The following is a 6,000-nucleotide window of genomic DNA, read 5'->3' as shown; positions in this document are numbered from 1 at the left end:
TATTGTGATGTCCTTGGATTTGTGCAATGGGAATCGGATCGTGATGAGATCACGATAATGAGATCGATTCACCTTTAAACACATATCCTAAATAATCTCGGTCATAGGTTACTCGAGAGGGACATCGTGATAACCGGATAGACTGGTGTGCTGTATACCCGTCCATATGATGGATGCAACTGGTCTCATAGCTGCTCGTGTAGGGACACTAGGGATAGAGTACAGGTGCTCATTGGAGAATGAGTTCACTGATTGATCTGCTTACGGAATGCTGGATGGTTGATGATGCCTTATTGTCAGACAACGATTCCGTAGTCCTAATGGTGTATCTGATCCTTAGACTTGAGACACCAAGGATGTCCTGTATGAGTGCTCCACTCTTTGATATCAGACTTATAGGTTTGGCTATCCCAGATCTAGTACAGCTAGTCATTGGGAGTGGTAGTCGACCTTACGAAGGCTATTGAGTGTCACGAAGGCTATTGAGTGTCGATAGAGGATCATCCACTCTCGGCGTCATGAGAGGAATATCCCATGTGTTCTTGCTCAGACAAATCCCTGGCCAGAGTCATTCGGGTTGAGAGAGAAAGAGTTCTCCGGGAGAATCCGATTAGAGCGAGACTCGAGTAGAAACCGTATGGGTCTGATAGCACCATGCTCGATATACGATCTCTGGGATATTAGATGGATGAGGGACTATAGGTATACGGTAACTGAGGACAGACAGGTCCAATGGATTGGATTCCCCTGTATCGTCTGGGGATTACGGCGTAGTGGCCTAGTACGTCCGTAGTCGATGAGTCAAGTGAATTATTACAGAGATAATAATTCACTGAGTTAGAAGGAGTTCTGACAGGTCTGACTCACGGCCAGCTCGATATTGGGCCTAGAGGGTCACACACATATGGTAGGCATTGCGATGAGTAGAGGTTCTGATATGAGATATCCGACGGAGCCCTTATCTTATTGGATGCATATCCAATACCCACTAGGGGAGGACCCATTAGGGTTTGACACGGGACCTCTATAAATAGGAGGGATTTAGAGCCTCATAAGCTAGAGTCTTTGCTTGCCTTTCCTATTCTCCTCTCCCTCTCCATCTCAGAGTAGGCCTAGAGTTTTGAGAAGCGTCGTCGCAACCCTGCTGATCACCGCTAGAGAGGAGGACGCAGTTTCGCGGATTTTGCGCACCAATCTTCCCACGACGACGAACATCTCTTTGGGAATCGGGGATTTTGTTTTCTTGTTCTTCCGTTGCGCATGTGATGTCGCCCCCAAGATTTCCCAACAGTGGTATCAGAGCCAGGTTGTTCGTGCGAATGATTGGTTTTAAACTGCGTGTGTTGTGTTTAGGAGGAATTTTGACGTCAAAATCGTTGACGCAAAAACAAAGAAGGGCAGCAACAGTTGTTGCCCTCGATCTGCGTGCGTGCAGCGCAGCCGAAGGCGGGCAGCACAGGGGCTACGTCTGCAGTAGCCGGCCGGCGGCCTGCTTGCAGCAGGCTTGCGTCCGGCGGGGCTGGCAGCCCGCGGGCAGAGGCGCCTGCGGCCGCTTCGGCTGCCGCACAGGCCGCCGCCAACAGCAAAGGGTAGTAGGGCATTAGGGTTTTCTGGGAAAAAGATAGTTTTGCCCGTCGGAATTTGAGAAATTCTAGTTTATGTCTTTTGTCCAAATTATGAAAATACCCCTATAAATTCAGCCATTCCCTACATGTCCCTGATTTCAGAAAATATTAATTAATTAAAAGGTTTAGTTGATTATTATTTTTATTATTATCTAGTAGTCCTAGATGATGATGATTATTTATACATGTGATGTATGATATGTGGACGGATGATCATGGACCGTGTGATGTGTGTGCTTGTGATTATTATTATTGAGGTCTGCGAGCCTCCATTATATTTCTCGTTTATTGTCGGGCCTGCGTGCCTATGATTAAGTTGTAATCATATGAGGAGGCGCAGCGGGAGAGTGGATGCGATAGCGGGACCCATAAGACAGACGATCGTGATGCATGAAGATGCATCAAGATGTCGACGGAACCGACAAGGACGAGATGGACGATCACAGGGCATGGAGATGCACCGTTGCACATATAGATCTTGATGTGAGTGATTAGGCCTACTGGCTCGGGTCTAATCATATTAGGTTGTGGTCCATGATCATCTGGTGTGATTGCTTATACACATACTAGATATGTATATATATTTGCATGCGATGTAGATATATATTAAATATGTATATGTGTGACATGTCATATTAGGATACCAAATCATAGAAACATCTCTCGATAATATTAAGTCGGTAAACATGAGGCAATTAGATTAACCCATGTGGCCTTCCATCGTTATGAGTAGGAACCGATTCCCGGTGTAGGTTGAGTTGGTCGAGTCCCTCGAGACTCACCTATATCGCGATTCGCTATCTTGCTTACGACATAGAGATGTCATCGGTGACCTGAGGGCATGGTATGCTTGGTCGAGTCCCTCGAGGGTATATCATCAAATCAGACTCATCTTGTAACGAATGTGTTGACTTAACCGAGCATCATGGTTGGTCGATTCCCTCGAGACCATGGTGATTCGGAGGCTGAACAGGACGGGAATCACAAGGAGTTGTGATCGGCAAGAGTTGCCTATCTTTTAGGCTTAGTGTGATTGGTCGAGTCCCTCGAGGTTACACTAAAACGCTGATTGGATCCTGATCCCCACTAGAAGTCTGCCGGAGACTTCCGTTTCACGTGCCGAGGGTGTCGCGTGACTCGTTAGTAAAATAGTGAGAGCATATTAAGATAGAAGTCCATATCTTGATAGTTTATTTCTTGTAAAATCTGCATGTTATTCATTTCTGCTGCATCTTTATTTTTAGAAAATGTTGCTTTCAAATCCCTTACGTGGCATACTTGATGTCAACTGCCTCACTAGTCCAAATTATATGGATTGGCTCCGTAACTTGAGAATTGTTCTCACAGCGGAGAAAATCATGTACGTCCTTGATACAGTGATGCCTACGCCCGAAGAAGGGGCAAGCGAGGATGAGATCGCTCGCTACGTGAAGTACATTGTTGACTCCACTCTTGCATAGTGTTATATGTTAGGCTCTATGACTCTTGAGTTACAAAGACAACATGAAAAGATGGATGACAGATCCATTCTCCTATACGTCTGTAAATTGTTTGAGGAACAGGGAAGGACTCAACGATATGAGATATCCAAGAGTCTCTTCCGCGCTAGGATGACTGAGGGGACACCGGTTCAGAACCATGTCCTAAAGATGATTGAGTGGATAGAGAAACTCACAGGTCTAGGAATGGTCCTAGAGGATAACTTGTGTGTGGACATTGTGCTTCAGTCCCTACCAGATTCCTTTTCACAGTTCATAATGAATTTTAATATGAACAAGCTTGAGGTGACTCTCCCAGAGCTCCTCAATATGTTGAGGGAGGCAGAGAGTACTATTAAGAAAGAGAAGCCAGTTCTCTACACTGGTGAGACCAGAAAGAAAAGGAAAGCAGAAATGTTCCTTAAGAAGGGAAAGGGCAAGGGCAGACCAGGTAAAGCAAAGGTTGCTAAGAAAGACCCAACAAAGGACAAAGGCTAGTGCTTCCACTGTGGTAAAGATGGGCACTGGAAGAGAAACTGCAAAGAGTACCTTGTAGAAAGGGCGAAATAGAAGCTTGGAGAAGCTTCAGGTACATTCATGATCAATCTCAAATTATCAGATTTTTGTGATAGTACATTGGTATTGGATACCAGTATTGCTTATCACATCTACAATTTATTGTAAATTCTAACAAAGCCGAGGGGAGATTGACGAGAGGAATATTGCATAAAGGTTTGTTTATGCAAGACACTACTCCACATATCATGAATGTAAGTGTCTAAGAGGAAACGAGATGAGGTGAACAGTGCATACCTATGGCATTATAGGCTAGGTCATATCCATGAGGGAATGATTCAAAAGTTACTAAATGATGGATATTTAGATCCATTCGACTATGTGTCATATGCAACTTGCGAGCTTTGCCTTCGTGGAAAACTAACCAACTCTCCATTTAGTGGAACTGGAGAGAGAGCCACTGAGTTGTTGGAACTCATACATAGTGATGTATGTGGACCCATGTCAACTCATGCCATTGGAGGTTACTCCTACTTCATTACATTTACTGATGATTTCTCAAGGTATGAATATGTGTACTTAATGAAGTACAAGTCCGAGGCCTTTAAGAAATTCAGAGAGTATAAGAATGAGGTGGAGAACCAGATTGGAAAGAGTATCAAAACTCTTCGATCAGATCGAGGAGGTGAGTACTTAAGTACAGAGTTTACTCAGTTCCTCAAGGACCATGGGATATTATCCTAATGGACACCTCCTTACACACATCAACTCAATGGTGTCTCTGAAAGGAGAAATCGTACGTTATTAGATATGGTACGGTCCATGATGAGTTTCGCTGACCTACCCATCTCATTATGGGGATATGCCCTAGAAACCGCAGCTTACCTTCTGAACAGAGTTCCAACTAAGTCGGTAGTGTCTACACTATATGAGATATGGAAAGGGAAGAAGCCTGATCTTAAGGTTGTTAAGATTTGGGGCTGCCCTGCCCATGTTAAGAGACACAACCCTGATAAGTTAGAATCAAGGACAGAGTGATGCAAATTTGTGGGATACCCCAAGAAAACTTGTGGGTATTATTTCTATCATCTCGAAGACCAAAATGTCTTTATAGCTAAGAGAGCAGTGTTCCTTGAGAAGGAACACATTCTTGGCGGAGACAGTGGGAGAATGATAGAGTTGAGCGAGGTTAGAGAACCAAGCTCAAGCACCACTCTATAGCCCCAGTCTGTTTAGGTACTTAATACACAAGTTTCAACTTTACGTAGGTCTTATAGAGTATCATCCCATCCTCCTGAAGGATATGTGAGACATATTAGAGGAGAGGATGTTGAGGATATTGATTCTCAGACCTACGAGGAGGCTATTATGAGTATAGACTCCGGGAAGTGGCAAGAAGCCATGAATTCTGAGATGGATTCTATGTACTCCAATAAGGTTTGGAACCTAGTTGATGCGCCCGAAGGTATTGTACCCATCGGTTGCAAGTGGATCTTTAAGAAAAAGATCATAGTAGATGGAAAGGTAGAGACCTATAAAGCAAGGCTAGTGGCTAAGGGGTATCGTCAAAGACAAGGTGTTGACTACGACGAAACCTTCTCACCCGTAGCAATGCTAAAATCCATCAGAATTCTATTGGCTATTGTAGCACACTATGATTATGAGATCTGGCAGATGGATGTGAAAACCACATTCCTCAATGGGAACCTCGAGGAGGAGGTGTATATGATGCAACCTAAGGGATTCGTGTCCAAGAACTGCCCAGATAAGGTGTGTAGGTTGCTTAGATCCATTTATGGACTAAAGCAAGCTTCCCGAAGTTGGAACATAAGATTTGATGAGACAATCAGATCTTATGACTTCGTTAAGAACGAAGATGAGCCTTGTGTGTACAGAAAGGTAAGTGGAAGCGCTATCACCTTTTTGGTGTTATATGTGGATGACATCCTCATCATTGGGAACGATGTAGGAATGCTATCCACAGTAAAGGCTTGGTTATCTAGACACTTCTCTATGAAGGACTTAGGGGAAGCATCCTATATCTTGGGGATTGGAATCTATAGAGATAGATCTAAGAGGATGCTTGGCTTGTCCCAATCCAGGTACATAGAAACCATTGTCAAAAGGTTTGGCATGGAAAATTCCAGAAGAAAGGGCGAACATGAATATGATACCTTATGCCTCAGCAATAGGGTCTATCATGTATGTCATGCTATGTACTAGGCCTAATATAGCGCATGCTTTGAGTGTCACGAGCAGGTATCAAGCGGATTCAGGCGAGGAGCATTGGAAAACAATAAAATGTATCCTTAAGTACTTGAGAAGGACTAAGGATCTTTTACTAGTATATGGAGGTAGTAGCCTTAAGGTTGAAGGCTACA

Source organism: Musa acuminata, chromosome BXJ2-8 (genome assembly GCF_036884655.1).
Source record: "Musa acuminata AAA Group cultivar baxijiao chromosome BXJ2-8, Cavendish_Baxijiao_AAA, whole genome shotgun sequence".
In the NCBI taxonomy this organism is placed as follows: Eukaryota; Viridiplantae; Streptophyta; class Magnoliopsida; order Zingiberales; family Musaceae; genus Musa; species Musa acuminata.
Note: the sequence above shows the minus strand (reverse complement) of the source record.